Source organism: Lissotriton vulgaris, chromosome 1_2 (assembly GCF_964263255.1).
Source record: "Lissotriton vulgaris chromosome 1_2, aLisVul1.2, whole genome shotgun sequence".
NCBI classification, from domain to species: Eukaryota; Metazoa; Chordata; class Amphibia; order Caudata; family Salamandridae; genus Lissotriton; species Lissotriton vulgaris.
Genome location: NC_141686.1, coordinates 100,970,665 through 100,988,525, shown reverse-complemented (window position 1 = coordinate 100,988,525; position 17,861 = coordinate 100,970,665). Strand labels below are relative to the sequence as shown.

The window sequence follows — 17,861 nt, the reverse complement described above, 5'->3', positions numbered from 1 at the left end:
CATCTTTTTTAAAGGCCCTTCCCATATTCACACTGCTTCTTGATAAGACATTATTTTTCTTTCTTTGCAGGATAGTGAAATAGATTTTCTTTAAATACGGTTGGCATACCATCAATTCATTACACCGTACTTTATCATTATCCTTACTTAAGCAATGCATTTCATCATTAGGACATGTGCTGTGTTTGCCGGGCATGGTGGCGTGTGCCTGTTGTCCTAGCTACTTGGGAGGCTGAGGCTTGTGGATTGCTTGAGCTCAGGGGTTCTGGGCTGCACTCAGCTGTGTTGATCAGGTGTCCATGCTACGTTGGGTATCAATATGGTGTTCTAGAGGGAGCTCTAGAATTTCAGGTTGTGTAATGAGAGGTGCACCGACCCAGGCTGGAAACACAGCAGGCCAAAGCTTCCATGCCCATCGGTAGCAGGACAGCACCTGAGAGCAGTAGGTGTAACACAGCTTGAGCAAAATAGTGAGACCTAGCCTCTCTTTTTTTGACTCAAATGTGAACGTTTTGATTTTTACAAGATGGTAATGAATTATTTTTCCAAAACCAAATCTTTGTTTTTCTTTTGATATTTTTGCAGGAAGTACAATGAACATTTGAACTGGGCCGGGCATTCTAGCATAGCAGACAATTCTCCAGAATTGCGACATATTGCAACAACAAGCTAGCAGGTGGAGAGGACGGAAAACTCTGTGCAGCCTAGAATAGATGGCTGTGTGATTTTCTGCAAGGATGACTGAAATGCATTCTTCATTTTAGAGCACCTGTAGGATTAAATTGATCTGTCAAGTACAAAGGTATCCTTAGAAGAGCAACTTTGAAATGCGTTTGCTGGGTCTTCTGCTGCATTCCTACGTCCAGCTCTAATTCATTTTTTGATTAGCCCTCATTCAATTCCATATATGAATGAGAAGGAGAAATAAGAGGGCCCTTCGCTCTTTGAGAGAAACATGAAAAGACTGAGAACTGTGCAACTCCCAAACATTGGAGCCTTCGGCCTTACTCCAGCCAACTCTTGCGGTTTAATACTTTTAAATCTTGATGTTGTTTAACAATACCAGCAGAAGGGATCAGGTTGACAGGCGCTGCAGTTCTCCAGTATGGGGCTGTCCAGATCATTACTCAATCTACCTTGCATTGGCACAGTATAAAATACGTCATGAAGTCTCCTATGAAAAGGTATACAAATCTGTTTGAATCACTTTTGTTAGTCAGGGGGACCCATTCGCTGGAAGGGGCAGGGAGGACAAAAATAGCTCATTGGTATAGAACACTGAATTAGCAGCTGATTTTGAGGTGGGAGAAGATCGAGTAATCCAACCGGACCTCAATAAACGGTTTCTTAGTATGCAGTAGCCCGCAACCACTTCTAACCCAAAAGCGTAATCTCATCCTTTTGCAGAATCAGGCAAGCTTTCACCTGCTCAAGCTGAACTGACATTGGTCTTCTTGGCCAGCAAGAGTTACTCTCTTGAAGCTGTTGAGGCTAGAGAACAGAATGACGCATATTCATTCTTTATAATAACTCTTCTAGCCCTCCCACTGCATACCACTTTATAACTTCCAATGTGGCAGATGTCTTCCATCATTGTGACCCTTGCTGCTTTTCTCAACATTGGCTGGCTCGGCATAACAAGAAGGGATGGATGGCTACAGAAGAGCCTGAATTGTGCCTGTAAGGTTCTACAGGGAGTCACTGGCAGATAATGAGAAACTCAGCCCTAAGTTGGCTCTTCTCCCTCACTTTCTTTCTCCTCTCTCCCTCTACCTATCTCTCACTCACTAAATACTAGTATCTATATTGTATTCACATCCCCTTCACAAACTTTCTGACCCTACTTCCTCTCTCCCTTAAATCAGTTCAACCCTCTTCTTTTCCTTTAGGAAACTCCACATCTTTTTAAAGGCCCTTCCCATATTCACACTGCTTCTTGATAAGACATTATTTTCCTTTCTTTGCAGGATAGTGAAATAGATTTTCTTGAAATACGGTTGGCATACCATCAATTCATTACACCGTACTTTATCATTATCCTTACTTAAGCAATGCATTTCATCATTAGGACATGTGCTGTGTTTGCTGGGCATGGTGGCGTGTGCCTGTTGTCCTAGCTACTTGGGAGGCTGAGGCTTGTGGATTGCTTGAGCTCAGGGGTTCTGGGCTGCACTCTGCTGTGTTGATCAGGTGTCCATGCTACGTTGGGTATCAATATGGTGTTCTAGAGGGAGCTCTAGAATTTCAGGTTGTGTAATGAGTGGTGCACCGACCCAGGCTGGAAACAGAGCAGGCCAAAGCTTCCATGCCCATCGGTAGCAGGACAGCACCTGAGAGCAGTAGGTGTAACACAGCTTGAGCAAAATAGTGAGACCTAGCCTCTCTTTTTTTGACTCAAATGTGAACGTTTTGATTTTTACAAGATGGTAATGAATTATTTTTCCAAAACCAAATCTTTGTTTTTCTTTTGATATTTTTGCAGGAAGTATAATGAACATTTGAACTGGGCCGGGCATTCTAGCATAGCAGACAATTCTCCAGAATTGCGACATATTGCAACAACAAGCTAGCAGGTGGAGTGAACTGAAAACTCTGTGCAGCCTAGAATAGATGGCTGTGTGATTTTCTGCAAGGATGACTGAAATGCATTCTTCATTTTAGAGCACCTGTAGGATTAAATTGATCTGTCAAGTACAAAGGTATCCTTAGAAGAGTAACTTTGAAATGCGTTTGCTGGGTCTTCTGCTGCATTCCTACGTCCAGCTCTAATTCATTTTTTGATTAGCCCTCATTCAATTCCATATATGAATGAGAAGGAGAAATAAGAGGGCCCTTCGCTCTTTGAGAGAAACATGAAAAGACTGAGAACTGTGCAACTCCCAAACATTGGAGCCTTCGGCCATACTCCAGCCAACTCTTGCGGTTTAATACTTTTAAATCTTGATGTTGTTTAACAATACCAGCAGAAGGGATCAGGTTGACAGGCGCTGCAGTTCTCCAGTATGGGGCTGTCCAGATCATTACTCAATCTACCTTGCATTGGCACAGTATAAAATACGTCATGAAGTCTCCTATGAAAAGGTATACAAATCTGTTTGAATCACTTTTGTTAGTCAGGGGGACCCATTCGCTGGAAGGGGCAGGGAGGACAAAAATAGCTCATTGGTATAGAACACTGAATTAGCAGCTGATTTTGAGGTGGGAGAAGATCGAATAAACCAACCGGACCTCAATAAACGGTTTCTTAGTATGCAGTAGCCCGCAACCACTTCTAACCCAAAAGCGTAATCTCATCCTTTTGCAGAATCAGGCAAGCTTTCACCTGCTCAAGCTGAACTGACATTGGTCTTCTTGGCCAGCAAGAGTTACTCTCTTGAAGCTGTTGAGGCTAGAGAACAGAATGACGCATATTCATTCTTTATAATAACTCTTCTAGCCCTCCCACTCCATACCACTTTATAACTTCCAATGTGGCAGATGTCTTCCATCATTGTGACCCTTGCTGCTTTTCTCAACATTGGCTGGCTTGGCATAACAAGAAGGGATGAATGGCTACAGGAGAGCCTGAATTGTGCCTGTAAGGTTCTACAGGGAGTCACTGGCAGATAATGAGAAACTCAGCCCTAAGTTGGCTCTTCTCCCTCACTTTCTTTCTCCTCTCTCCCTCTACCTATCTCTCACTCTCTAAATACTAGTATCTATATTGTATTCACATCCCCTTCACAAACTTTCTGACCCTACTTCCTCTCTCCCTTAAATCAGTTCAACCCTCTTCTTTTCCTTTAGGAAACTCCACATCTTTTTTAAAGGCCCTTCCCATATTCACACTGCTTCTTGATAAGACATTATTTTTCTTTCTTTGCAGGATAGTGAAATAGATTTTCTTTAAATACGGTTGGCATACCATCAATTCATTACACCGTACTTTATCATTATCCTTACTTAAGCAATGCATTTCATCATTAGGACATGTGCTGTGTTTGCCGGGCATGGTGGCGTGTGCCTGTTGTCCTAGCTACTTGGGAGGCTGAGGCTTGTGGATTGCTTGAGCTCAGGGGTTCTGGGCTGCACTCAGCTGTGTTGATCAGGTGTCCATGCTACGTTGGGTATCAATATGGTGTTCTAGAGGGAGCTCTAGAATTTCAGGTTGTGTAATGAGAGGTGCACCGACCCAGGCTGGAAACACAGCAGGCCAAAGCTTCCATGCCCATCGGTAGCAGGACAGCACCTGAGAGCAGTAGGTGTAACACAGCTTGAGCAAAATAGTGAGACCTAGCCTCTCTTTTTTTGACTCAAATGTGAACGTTTTGATTTTTACAAGATGGTAATGAATTATTTTTCCAAAACCAAATCTTTGTTTTTCTTTTGATATTTTTGCAGGAAGTACAATGAACATTTGAACTGGGCCGGGCATTCTAGCATAGCAGACAATTCTCCAGAATTGCGACATATTGCAACAACAAGCTAGCAGGTGGAGAGGACGGAAAACTCTGTGCAGCCTAGAATAGATGGCTGTGTGATTTTCTGCAAGGATGACTGAAATGCATTCTTCATTTTAGAGCACCTGTAGGATTAAATTGATCTGTCAAGTACAAAGGTATCCTTAGAAGAGCAACTTTGAAATGCGTTTGCTGGGTCTTCTGCTGCATTCCTACGTCCAGCTCTAATTCATTTTTTGATTAGCCCTCATTCAATTCCATATATGAATGAGAAGGAGAAATAAGAGGGCCCTTCGCTCTTTGAGAGAAACATGAAAAGACTGAGAACTGTGCAACTCCCAAACATTGGAGCCTTCGGCCTTACTCCAGCCAACTCTTGCGGTTTAATACTTTTAAATCTTGATGTTGTTTAACAATACCAGCAGAAGGGATCAGGTTGACAGGCGCTGCAGTTCTCCAGTATGGGGCTGTCCAGATCATTACTCAATCTACCTTGCATTGGCACAGTATAAAATACGTCATGAAGTCTCCTATGAAAAGGTATACAAATCTGTTTGAATCACTTTTGTTAGTCAGGGGGACCCATTCGCTGGAAGGGGCAGGGAGGACAAAAATAGCTCATTGGTATAGAACACTGAATTAGCAGCTGATTTTGAGGTGGGAGAAGATCGAGTAATCCAACCGGACCTCAATAAACGGTTTCTTAGTATGCAGTAGCCCGCAACCACTTCTAACCCAAAAGCGTAATCTCATCCTTTTGCAGAATCAGGCAAGCTTTCACCTGCTCAAGCTGAACTGACATTGGTCTTCTTGGCCAGCAAGAGTTACTCTCTTGAAGCTGTTGAGGCTAGAGAACAGAATGACGCATATTCATTCTTTATAATAACTCTTCTAGCCCTCCCACTGCATACCACTTTATAACTTCCAATGTGGCAGATGTCTTCCATCATTGTGACCCTTGCTGCTTTTCTCAACATTGGCTGGCTCGGCATAACAAGAAGGGATGGATGGCTACAGAAGAGCCTGAATTGTGCCTGTAAGGTTCTACAGGGAGTCACTGGCAGATAATGAGAAACTCAGCCCTAAGTTGGCTCTTCTCCCTCACTTTCTTTCTCCTCTCTCCCTCTACCTATCTCTCACTCACTAAATACTAGTATCTATATTGTATTCACATCCCCTTCACAAACTTTCTGACCCTACTTCCTCTCTCCCTTAAATCAGTTCAACCCTCTTCTTTTCCTTTAGGAAACTCCACATCTTTTTAAAGGCCCTTCCCATATTCACACTGCTTCTTGATAAGACATTATTTTCCTTTCTTTGCAGGATAGTGAAATAGATTTTCTTGAAATACGGTTGGCATACCATCAATTCATTACACCGTACTTTATCATTATCCTTACTTAAGCAATGCATTTCATCATTAGGACATGTGCTGTGTTTGCCGGGCATGGTGGCGTGTGCCTGTTGTCCTAGCTACTTGGGAGGCTGAGGCTTGTGGATTGCTTGAGCTCAGGGGTTCTGGGCTGCACTCAGCTGTGTTGATCAGGTGTCCATGCTACGTTGGGTATCAATATGGTGTTCTAGAGGGAGCTCTAGAATTTCAGGTTGTGTATTGAGAGGTGCACCAACCCAGGCTGGAAACAGAGCAGGCCAAAGCTTCCATGCCCATCGGTAGCAGGACAGCACCTGAGAGCAGTAGGTGTAACACAGCTTGAGCAAAATAGTGAGACCTAGCCTCTCTTTTTTTGAATCAAATGTGAACGTTTTGATTTTTACAAGATGGTAATGAATTATTTTTCCAAAACCAAATCTTTGTTTTTCTTTTGATATTTTTGCAGGAAGTACAATGAACATTTGAATAGGGCCGGGCATTCTAGCATAGCAGACAATTCTCCAGAATTGACACATATTGCAACAACAAGCTAGCAGGTGGAGAGGACGGAAAACTCTGTGCAGCCTAGAATAGATGGCTGTGTGATTTTCTGCAAGAATGACTGAAATGCATTCTTCATTTTAGAGCACCTGTAGGATTAAATTGATCTGTCAAGTACAAAAGTATCCTTAGAAGAGCAACTTTGAAATGCATTTGCTGGGTCTTCTGCTGCATTCCTACGTCCAGCTCTAATTCATTTTTTGATTAGCCCTCATTCAATTCCATATATGAATGAGAAGGAGAAATAAGAGGGCCCTTCGCTCTTTGAGAGAAACATGAAAAGACTGAGAACTGTGCAACTCCCAAACATTGGAGCCTTCGGCCTTACTCCAGCCAACTCTTGCGGTTTAATACTTTTAAATCTTGATGTTGTTTAACAATACCAGCAGAAGGGATCAGGTTGACAGGCGCTGCAGTTCTCCAGTATGGGGCTGTCCAGATCATTACTGAATCTACCTTGCATTGGCACAGTATAAAATACGTCATGAAGTCTCCTATGAAAAGGTATACAAATCTGTTTGAATCACTTTTGTTAGTCAGGGGGACCCATTCGCTGGAAGGGGCAGGGAGGACAAAAATAGCTCATTGGTATAGAACACTGAATTAGCAGCTGATTTTGAGGTGGGAGAAGATCGAGTAATCCAACCGGACCTCAATAAATGGTTTCTTAGTATGCAGTAGCCCGCAACCACTTCTAACCCAAAAGCGTAATCTCATCCTTTTGCAGAATCAGGCAAGCTTTCACCTGCTCAAGCTGAACTGACATTGGTCTTCTCGGCCAGCAAGAGTTCCTCTCTTGAAGCTGTTGAGGCTAGAGAACAGAATGACGCGTATTCATTCTTTATAATAACTCTTCTAGCCCTCCCACTCCATACCACTTTATAACTTCCAATGTTGCAGATGTCTTCCATCATTGTGACCCTTGCTACTTTTCTCAACATTGGCTGGCTCGGCATAACAAGAAGGGATGGATGGCTACAGGAGAGCCTGAATTGTGCCTGTAAGGTTCTACAGGGAGTCACTGGCAGATAATGAGAAACTCAGCCCTAAGTTGGCTCTTCTCTCTCACTTTCTTTCTCCTCTCTCCCTCTACCTATCTCTCACTCTCTAAATACTAGTATCTATATTGTATTCACATCCCCTTCACAAACTTTCTGACCCTATTTCCTCTCTCCCTTAAATCAGTTCAACCCTCTTCTTTTCCTTTAGGAAACTCCACATCTTTTTTAAAGGCCCTTCCCATATTCACACTGCTTCTTGATAAGACATTATTTTCCTTTCTTTGAAGGATAGTGAAATAGATTTTCTTGAAATACGGTTGGCATACCATCAATTCATTACACCGTACTTTATCATTATCCTTTCTTAAGCAATGCATTTCATCATTAGGACATGTGCTGTGTTTGCCGGGCATGGTGGCGTGTGCCTGTTGTCCTAGCTACTTGGGAGGCTGAGGCTTGTGGATTGCTTGAGCTCAGGGGTTCTGGGCTGCACTCAGCTGTGTTGATCAGGTGTCCATGCTACGTTGGGTATCAATATGGTGTTCTAGAGGGAGCTCTAGAATTTCAGGTTGTGTAATGAGAGGTGCACCGACCCAGGCTGGAAACAGAGCAGGCCAAAGCTTCCATGCCCATCGGTAGCAGGACAGCACCTGAGAGCAGTAGGTGTAACACAGCTTGAGCAAAATAGTGAGACCTAGCCTCTCTTTTTTTGACTCAAATGTGAACGTTTTGATTTTTACAAGATGGTAATGAATTATTTTTCCAAAACCAAATCTTTGTTTTTCTTTTGATATTTTTGCAGGAAGTACAATGAACATTTGAATAGGGCTGGGCATTCTAGCATAGCAGACAATTCTCCAGAATTGCAACATATTGCAACAACAAGCTAGCAGGTGGAGAGGACGGAAAACTCTGTGCAGCCTAGAATAGATGGCTGTGTGATTTTCTGCAAGAATGACTGAAATGCATTCTTCATTTTAGAGCACCTGTAGGATTAAATTGATCTGTCAAGTACAAAAGTATCCTTAGAAGAGCAACTTTGAAATGCATTTGCTGGGTCTTCTGCTGCATTCCTACGTCCAGCTCTAATTCATTTTTTGATTAGCCCTCATTCAATTCCATATATGAATGAGAAGGAGAAATAAGAGGGCCCTTCGCTCTTTGAGAGGAACATGAAAAGACTGAGAACTGTGCAACTCCCAAACATTGGAGCCTTCGGCCTTACTCCAGCCAACTCTTGCGGTTTAATACTTTTAAATCTTGATGTTGTTTAACAATACCAGCAGAAGGGATCAGGTTGACAGGCGCTGCAGTTCTCCAGTATGGGGCTGTCCAGATCATTACTCAATCTACCTTGCATTGGCACAGTATAAAATACGTCATGAAGTCTCCTATGAAAAGGTATACAAATCTGTTTGAATCACTTTTGTTAGTCAGGGGGACCCATTCGCTGGAAGGGGCAGGGAGGACAAAAATAGCTCATTGGTATAGAACACTGAATTAGCAGCTGATTTTGAGGTGGGAGAAGATAGAGTAATCCAACCGGACCTCAATAAACGGTTTCTTAGTATGCAGTAGCCCGCAACCACTTCTAACCCAAAAGCGTAATCTCATCCTTTTGCAGAATCAGGCAAGCTTTCACCTGCTCAAGCTGAACTGACATTGGTCTTCTTGGCCAGCAAGAGTTACTCTCTTGAAGCTGTTGAGGCTAGAGAACAGAATGACGCATATTCATTCTTTATAATAACTCTTCTAGCCCTCCCACTGCATATCACTTTATAACTTCCAATGTGGCAGATGTCTTCCATCATTGTGACCCTTGCTACTTTTCTCAACATTGGCTGGCTCGGCATAACAAGAAGGGATGGATGGCTACAGGAGAGCCTGAATTGTGCCTGTAAGGTTCTACAGGGAGTCACTGGCAGATAATGAGAAACTCAGCCCTAAGTTGGCTCTTCTCTCTCACTTTCTTTCTCCTCTCTCCCTCTACCTATCTCTCACTCTCTAAATACTAGTATCTATATTGCATTCACAACCCCTTCACAAACTTTCTGACCCTACTTCCTCTCTCCCTTAAATCAGTTCAACCCTCTTCTTTTCCTTTAGGAAACTCCACATCTTTTTTAAAGGCCCTTCCCATATTCACACTGCTTCTTGATAAGACATTATTTTCCTTTCTTTGAAGGATAGTGAAATAGATTTTCTTGAAATACGGTTGGCATACCATCAATTCATTACACCGTACTTTATCATTATCCTTACTTAAGCAATGCATTTCATCATTAGGACATGTGCTGTGTTTGCCGGGCATGGTGGCGTGTGCCTGTTGTCCTAGCTACTTGGGAGGCTGAGGCTTGTGGATTGCTTGAGCTCAGGGGTTCTGGGCTGCACTCTGCTGTGTTGATCAGGTGTCCATGCTACGTTGGGTATCAATATGGTGTTCTAGAGGGAGCTCTAGAATTTCAGGTTGTGTAATGAGAGGTGCACCGACCCAGGCTGGAAACAGAGCAGGCCGAAATGTCCATGCCCATCGGTAGCAGGACAGCACCTGAGAGCAGTAGGTGTAACACAGCTTGAGCAAAATAGTGAGACCTAGCCTCTCTTTTTTTGACTCAAATGTGAACGTTTTGATTTTTACAAGATGGTAATGAATTATTTTTCCAAAACCAAATCTTTGTTTTTCTTTTGATATTTTTGCAGGAAGTATAATGAACATTTGAACTGGGCCGGGCATTCTAGCATAGCAGACAATTCTCCAGAATTGCGACATATTGCAACAACAAGCTAGCAGGTGGAGTGAACTGAAAACTCTGTGCAGCCTAGAATAGATGGCTGTGTGATTTTCTGCAAGGATGACTGAAATGCATTCTTCATTTTAGAGCACCTGTAGGATTAAATTGATCTGTCAAGTACAAAGGTATCCTTAGAAGAGCAACTTTGAAATGTGTTTGCTGGGTCTTCTGCTGCATTCCTACGTCCAGCTCTAATTCATTTTTTGATTAGCCCTCATTCAATTCCATATATGAATGAGAAGGAGAAATAAGAGGGCCCTTCGCTCTTTGAGAGAAACATGAAAAGACTGAGAACTGTGCAACTCCCAAACATTGGAGCCTTCGGCCTTACTCCAGCCAACTCTTGCGGTTTAATACTTTCAAATCTTGATGTTGTTTAACAATACCAGCAGAAGGGATCAGGTTGACAGGCGCTGCAGTTCTCCAGTATGGGGCTGTCCAGATCATTACTCAATCTACCTTGCATTGGCACAGTATAAAATACGTCATGAAGTCTCCTATGAAAAGGTATACAAATCTGTTTGAATCACTTTTGTTAGTCAGGGGGACCCATTCGCTGGAAGGGGCAGGGAGGACAAAAATAGCTCATTGGTATAGAACACTGAATTAACAGCTGATTTTGAGGTGGGAGAAGATCGAGTAATCCAACCGGACCTCAATAAACGGTTTCTTAGTATGCAGTAGCCCGCAACCACTTCTAACCCAAAAGCGTAATCTCATCCTTTTGCAGAATCAGGCAAGCTTTTACCTGCTCAAGCTGAACTGACATTGGTCTTCTTGGCCAGCAAGAGTTACTCTCTTGAAGCTGTTGAGGCTAGAGAACAGAATGACGCATATTCATTCTTTATAATAACTCTTCTAGCCCTCCCACTCCATACCACTTTATAACTTCCAATGTGGCAGATGTCTTCCATCATTGTGACCCTTGCTGCTTTTCTCGACATTGGCTGGCTCGGCATAACAAGAAGGGATGGATGGCTACAGGAGAGCCTGAATTGTGCCTGTAAGGTTCTACAGGGAGTCACTGGCAGATAATGAGAAACTCAGCCCTAAGTTGGCTCTTCTCCCTCACTTTCTTTCTCCTCTCTCCCTCTACCTATCTCTCACTCACTAAATACTAGTATCTATATTGTATTCACATCCCCTTCACAAACTTTCTGACCCTACTTCCTCTCTCCCTTAAATCAGTTCAACCCTCTTCTTTTCCTTTAGGAAACTCCACATCTTTTTTAAAGGCCCTTCCCATATTCACACTGCTTCTTGATAAGACATTATTTTTCTTTCTTTGCAGGATAGTGAAATAGATTTTCTTTAAATACGGTTGGCATACCATCAATTCATTACACCGTACTTTATCATTATCCTTACTTAAGCAATGCATTTCATCATTAGGACATGTGCTGTGTTTGCCGGGCATGGTGGCGTGTGCCTGTTGTCCTAGCTACTTGGGAGGCTGAGGCTTGTGGATTGCTTGAGCTCAGGGGTTCTGGGCTGCACTCAGCTGTGTTGATCAGGTGTCCATGCTACGTTGGGTATCAATATGGTGTTCTAGAGGGAGCTCTAGAATTTCAGGTTGTGTAATGAGAGGTGCACCGACCCAGGCTGGAAACAGAGCAGGCCAAAGCTTCCATGCCCATCGGTAGCAGGACAGCACCTGAGAGCAGTAGGTGTAACACAGCTTGAGCAAAATAGTGAGACCTAGCCTCTCTTTTTTTGACTCAAATGTGAACGTTTTGATTTTTACAAGATGGTAATGAATTATTTTTCCAAAACCAAATCTTTGTTTTTCTTTTGATATTTTTGCAGGAAGTACAATGAACATTTGAACTGGGCCGGGCATTCTAGCATAGCAGACAATTCTCCAGAATTGCGACATATTGCAACAACAAGCTAGCAGGTGGAGAGGACGGAAAACTCTGTGCAGCCTAGAATAGATGGCTGTGTGATTTTCTGCAAGGATGACTGAAATGCATTCTTCATTTTAGAGCACCTGTAGGATTAAATTGATCTGTCAAGTACAAAGGTATCCTTAGAAGAGTAACTTTGAAATGCGTTTGCTGGGTCTTCTGCTGCATTCCTACGTCCAGCTCTAATTCATTTTTTGATTAGCCCTCATTCAATTCCATATATGAATGAGAAGGAGAAATAAGAGGGCCCTTCGCTCTTTGAGAGAAACATGAAAAGACTGAGAACTGTGCAACTCCCAAACATTGGAACCTTCGGCCATACTCCAGCCAACTCTTGCGGTTTAATACTTTTAAATCTTGATGTTGTTTAACAATACCAGCAGAAGGGATCAGGTTGACAGGCGCTGCAGTTCTCCAGTATGGGGCTGTCCAGATCATTACTCAATCTACCTTGCATTGGCACAGTATAAAATACGTCATGAAGTCTCCTATGAAAAGGTATACAAATCTGTTTGAATCACTTTTGTTAGTCAGGGGGACCCATTCGCTGGAAGGGGCAGGGAGGACAAAAATAGCTCATTGGTATAGAACACTGAATTAGCAGCTGATTTTGAGGTGGGAGAAGATCGAATAAACCAACCGGACCTCAATAAACGGTTTCTTAGTATGCAGTAGCCCGCAACCACTTCTAACCCAAAAGCGTAATCTCATCCTTTTGCAGAATCAGGCAAGCTTTCACCTGCTCAAGCTGAACTGACATTGGTCTTCTTGGCCAGCAAGAGTTACTCTCTTGAAGCTGTTGAGGCTAGAGAACAGAATGACGCATATTCATTCTTTATAATAACTCTTCTAGCCCTCCCACTCCATACCACTTTATAACTTCCAATGTGGCAGATGTCTTCCATCATTGTGACCCTTGCTGCTTTTCTCAACATTGGCTGGCTTGGCATAACAAGAAGGGATGAATGGCTACAGGAGAGCCTGAATTGTGCCTGTAAGGTTCTACAGGGAGTCACTGGCAGATAATGAGAAACTCAGCCCTAAGTTGGCTCTTCTCCCTCACTTTCTTTCTCCTCTCTCCCTCTACCTATCTCTCACTCTCTAAATACTAGTATCTATATTGTATTCACATCCCCTTCACAAACTTTCTGACCCTACTTCCTCTCTCCCTTAAATCAGTTCAACCCTCTTCTTTTCCTTTAGGAAACTCCACATCTTTTTTAAAGGCCCTTCCCATATTCACACTGCTTCTTGATAAGACATTATTTTTCTTTCTTTGCAGGATAGTGAAATAGATTTTCTTTAAATACGGTTGGCATACCATCAATTCATTACACCGTACTTTATCATTATCCTTACTTAAGCAATGCATTTCATCATTAGGACATGTGCTGTGTTTGCCGGGCATGGTGGCGTGTGCCTGTTGTCCTAGCTACTTGGGAGGCTGAGGCTTGTGGATTGCTTGAGCTCAGGGGTTCTGGGCTGCACTCAGCTGTGTTGATCAGGTGTCCATGCTACGTTGGGTATCAATATGGTGTTCTAGAGGGAGCTCTAGAATTTCAGGTTGTGTAATGAGAGGTGCACCGACCCAGGCTGGAAACACAGCAGGCCAAAGCTTCCATGCCCATCGGTAGCAGGACAGCACCTGAGAGCAGTAGGTGTAACACAGCTTGAGCAAAATAGTGAGACCTAGCCTCTCTTTTTTTGACTCAAATGTGAACGTTTTGATTTTTACAAGATGGTAATGAATTATTTTTCCAAAACCAAATCTTTGTTTTTCTTTTGATATTTTTGCAGGAAGTACAATGAACATTTGAACTGGGCCGGGCATTCTAGCATAGCAGACAATTCTCCAGAATTGCGACATATTGCAACAACAAGCTAGCAGGTGGAGAGGACGGAAAACTCTGTGCAGCCTAGAATAGATGGCTGTGTGATTTTCTGCAAGGATGACTGAAATGCATTCTTCATTTTAGAGCACCTGTAGGATTAAATTGATCTGTCAAGTACAAAGGTATCCTTAGAAGAGCAACTTTGAAATGCGTTTGCTGGGTCTTCTGCTGCATTCCTACGTCCAGCTCTAATTCATTTTTTGATTAGCCCTCATTCAATTCCATATATGAATGAGAAGGAGAAATAAGAGGGCCCTTCGCTCTTTGAGAGAAACATGAAAAGACTGAGAACTGTGCAACTCCCAAACATTGGAGCCTTCGGCCTTACTCCAGCCAACTCTTGCGGTTTAATACTTTTAAATCTTGATGTTGTTTAACAATACCAGCAGAAGGGATCAGGTTGACAGGCGCTGCAGTTCTCCAGTATGGGGCTGTCCAGATCATTACTCAATCTACCTTGCATTGGCACAGTATAAAATACGTCATGAAGTCTCCTATGAAAAGGTATACAAATCTGTTTGAATCACTTTTGTTAGTCAGGGGGACCCATTCGCTGGAAGGGGCAGGGAGGACAAAAATAGCTCATTGGTATAGAACACTGAATTAGCAGCTGATTTTGAGGTGGGAGAAGATCGAGTAATCCAACCGGACCTCAATAAACGGTTTCTTAGTATGCAGTAGCCCGCAACCACTTCTAACCCAAAAGCGTAATCTCATCCTTTTGCAGAATCAGGCAAGCTTTCACCTGCTCAAGCTGAACTGACATTGGTCTTCTTGGCCAGCAAGAGTTACTCTCTTGAAGCTGTTGAGGCTAGAGAACAGAATGACGCATATTCATTCTTTATAATAACTCTTCTAGCCCTCCCACTGCATACCACTTTATAACTTCCAATGTGGCAGATGTCTTCCATCATTGTGACCCTTGCTGCTTTTCTCAACATTGGCTGGCTCGGCATAACAAGAAGGGATGGATGGCTACAGAAGAGCCTGAATTGTGCCTGTAAGGTTCTACAGGGAGTCACTGGCAGATAATGAGAAACTCAGCCCTAAGTTGGCTCTTCTCCCTCACTTTCTTTCTCCTCTCTCCCTCTACCTATCTCTCACTCACTAAATACTAGTATCTATATTGTATTCACATCCCCTTCACAAACTTTCTGACCCTACTTCCTCTCTCCCTTAAATCAGTTCAACCCTCTTCTTTTCCTTTAGGAAACTCCACATCTTTTTAAAGGCCCTTCCCATATTCACACTGCTTCTTGATAAGACATTATTTTCCTTTCTTTGCAGGATAGTGAAATAGATTTTCTTGAAATACGGTTGGCATACCATCAATTCATTACACCGTACTTTATCATTATCCTTACTTAAGCAATGCATTTCATCATTAGGACATGTGCTGTGTTTGCCGGGCATGGTGGCGTGTGCCTGTTGTCCTAGCTACTTGGGAGGCTGAGGCTTGTGGATTGCTTGAGCTCAGGGGTTCTGGGCTGCACTCAGCTGTGTTGATCAGGTGTCCATGCTACGTTGGGTATCAATATGGTGTTCTAGAGGGAGCTCTAGAATTTCAGGTTGTGTATTGAGAGGTGCACCAACCCAGGCTAGAAACAGAGCAGGCCAAAGCTTCCATGCCCATCGGTAGCAGGACAGCACCTGAGAGCAGTAGGTGTAACACAGCTTGAGCAAAATAGTGAGACCTAGCCTCTCTTTTTTTGAATCAAATGTGAACGTTTTGATTTTTACAAGATGGTAATGAATTATTTTTCCAAAACCAAATCTTTGTTTTTCTTTTGATATTTTTGCAGGAAGTACAATGAACATTTGAATAGGGCCGGGCATTCTAGCATAGCAGACAATTCTCCAGAATTGACACATATTGCAACAACAAGCTAGCAGGTGGAGAGGACGGAAAACTCTGTGCAGCCTAGAATAGATGGCTGTGTGATTTTCTGCAAGAATGACTGAAATGCATTCTTCATTTTAGAGCACCTGTAGGATTAAATTGATCTGTCAAGTACAAAAGTATCCTTAGAAGAGCAACTTTGAAATGCATTTGCTGGGTCTTCTGCTGCATTCCTACGTCCAGCTCTAATTCATTTTTTGATTAGCCCTCATTCAATTCCATATATGAATGAGAAGGAGAAATAAGAGGGCCCTTCGCTCTTTGAGAGAAACATGAAAAGACTGAGAACTGTGCAACTCCCAAACATTGGAGCCTTCGGCCTTACTCCAGCCAACTCTTGCGGTTTAATACTTTTAAATCTTGATGTTGTTTAACAATACCAGCAGAAGGGATCAGGTTGACAGGCGCTGCAGTTCTCCAGTATGGGGCTGTCCAGATCATTACTGAATCTACCTTGCATTGGCACAGTATAAAATACGTCATGAAGTCTCCTATGAAAAGGTATACAAATCTGTTTGAATCACTTTTGTTAGTCAGGGGGACCCATTCGCTGGAAGGGGCAGGGAGGACAAAAATAGCTCATTGGTATAGAACACTGAATTAGCAGCTGATTTTGAGGTGGGAGAAGATCGAGTAATCCAACCGGACCTCAATAAATGGTTTCTTAGTATGCAGTAGCCCGCAACCACTTCTAACCCAAAAGCGTAATCTCATCCTTTTGCAGAATCAGGCAAGCTTTCACCTGCTCAAGCTGAACTGACATTGGTCTTCTCGGCCAGCAAGAGTTCCTCTCTTGAAGCTGTTGAGGCTAGAGAACAGAATGACGCGTATTCATTCTTTATAATAACTCTTCTAGCCCTCCCACTCCATACCACTTTATAACTTCCAATGTTGCAGATGTCTTCCATCATTGTGACCCTTGCTACTTTTCTCAACATTGGCTGGCTCGGCATAACAAGAAGGGATGGATGGCTACAGGAGAGCCTGAATTGTGCCTGTAAGGTTCTACAGGGAGTCACTGGCAGATAATGAGAAACTCAGCCCTAAGTTGGCTCTTCTCTCTCACTTTCTTTCTCCTCTCTCCCTCTACCTATCTCTCACTCTCTAAATACTAGTATCTATATTGTATTCACATCCCCTTCACAAACTTTCTGACCCTATTTCCTCTCTCCCTTAAATCAGTTCAACCCTCTTCTTTTCCTTTAGGAAACTCCACATCTTTTTTAAAGGCCCTTCCCATATTCACACTGCTTCTTGATAAGACATTATTTTCCTTTCTTTGAAGGATAGTGAAATAGATTTTCTTGAAATACGGTTGGCATACCATCAATTCATTACACCGTACTTTATCATTATCCTTTCTTAAGCAATGCATTTCATCATTAGGACATGTGCTGTGTTTGCCGGGCATGGTGGCGTGTGCCTGTTGTCCTAGCTACTTGGGAGGCTGAGGCTTGTGGATTGCTTGAGCTCAGGGGTTCTGGGCTGCACTCAGCTGTGTTGATCAGGTGTCCATGCTACGTTGGGTATCAATATGGTGTTCTAGAGGGAGCTCTAGAATTTCAGGTTGTGTAATGAGAGGTGCACCGACCCAGGCTGGAAACAGAGCAGGCCAAAGCTTCCATGCCCATCGGTAGCAGGACAGCACCTGAGAGCAGTAGGTGTAACACAGCTTGAGCAAAATAGTGAGACCTAGCCTCTCTTTTTTTGACTCAAATGTGAACGTTTTGATTTTTACAAGATGGTAATGAATTATTTTTCCAAAACCAAATCTTTGTTTTTCTTTTGATATTTTTGCAGGAAGTACAATGAACATTTGAATAGGGCTGGGCATTCTAGCATAGCAGACAATTCTCCAGAATTGCAACATATTGCAACAACAAGCTAGCAGGTGGAGAGGACGGAAAACTCTGTGCAGCCTAGAATAGATGGCTGTGTGATTTTCTGCAAGAATGACTGAAATGCATTCTTCATTTTAGAGCACCTGTAGGATTAAA

General features: G+C 42.8%; 10 non-coding genes across 10 annotated transcripts; all 10 read left to right on the top strand.

Moving 5' to 3' along the window:
- The first annotated feature begins 187 nt into the window (after positions 1 to 187).
- On the top strand, positions 188 to 487 carry LOC147734373 (signal recognition particle RNA). The gene has a single exon (XR_015308002.1).
- Positions 488 to 2,084: 1,597 nt separating this feature from the next.
- LOC147734372 (signal recognition particle RNA) lies at positions 2,085 to 2,384 on the top strand. Its single transcript, XR_015307954.1, has one exon.
- A 1,598-nt stretch (positions 2,385 to 3,982) lies between these two features.
- On the top strand, positions 3,983 to 4,282 carry LOC147734371 (signal recognition particle RNA). Its single transcript, XR_015308001.1, has one exon.
- A 1,597-nt stretch (positions 4,283 to 5,879) lies between these two features.
- On the top strand, positions 5,880 to 6,179 carry LOC147734370 (signal recognition particle RNA). Its single transcript, XR_015308177.1, has one exon.
- Positions 6,180 to 7,777: 1,598 nt separating this feature from the next.
- On the top strand, positions 7,778 to 8,077 carry LOC147734369 (signal recognition particle RNA). Its single transcript, XR_015307844.1, has one exon.
- Positions 8,078 to 9,675: 1,598 nt separating this feature from the next.
- On the top strand, positions 9,676 to 9,975 carry LOC147734368 (signal recognition particle RNA). The gene has a single exon (XR_015307989.1).
- Positions 9,976 to 11,573: 1,598 nt separating this feature from the next.
- Positions 11,574 to 11,873, top strand: LOC147734367 (signal recognition particle RNA). The gene has a single exon (XR_015307843.1).
- A 1,598-nt stretch (positions 11,874 to 13,471) lies between these two features.
- LOC147734366 (signal recognition particle RNA) lies at positions 13,472 to 13,771 on the top strand. The gene has a single exon (XR_015308000.1).
- A 1,597-nt stretch (positions 13,772 to 15,368) lies between these two features.
- Positions 15,369 to 15,668, top strand: LOC147734365 (signal recognition particle RNA). Its single transcript, XR_015307639.1, has one exon.
- A 1,598-nt stretch (positions 15,669 to 17,266) lies between these two features.
- On the top strand, positions 17,267 to 17,566 carry LOC147734364 (signal recognition particle RNA). The gene has a single exon (XR_015307842.1).
- Positions 17,567 to 17,861: the final 295 nt, after the last annotated feature.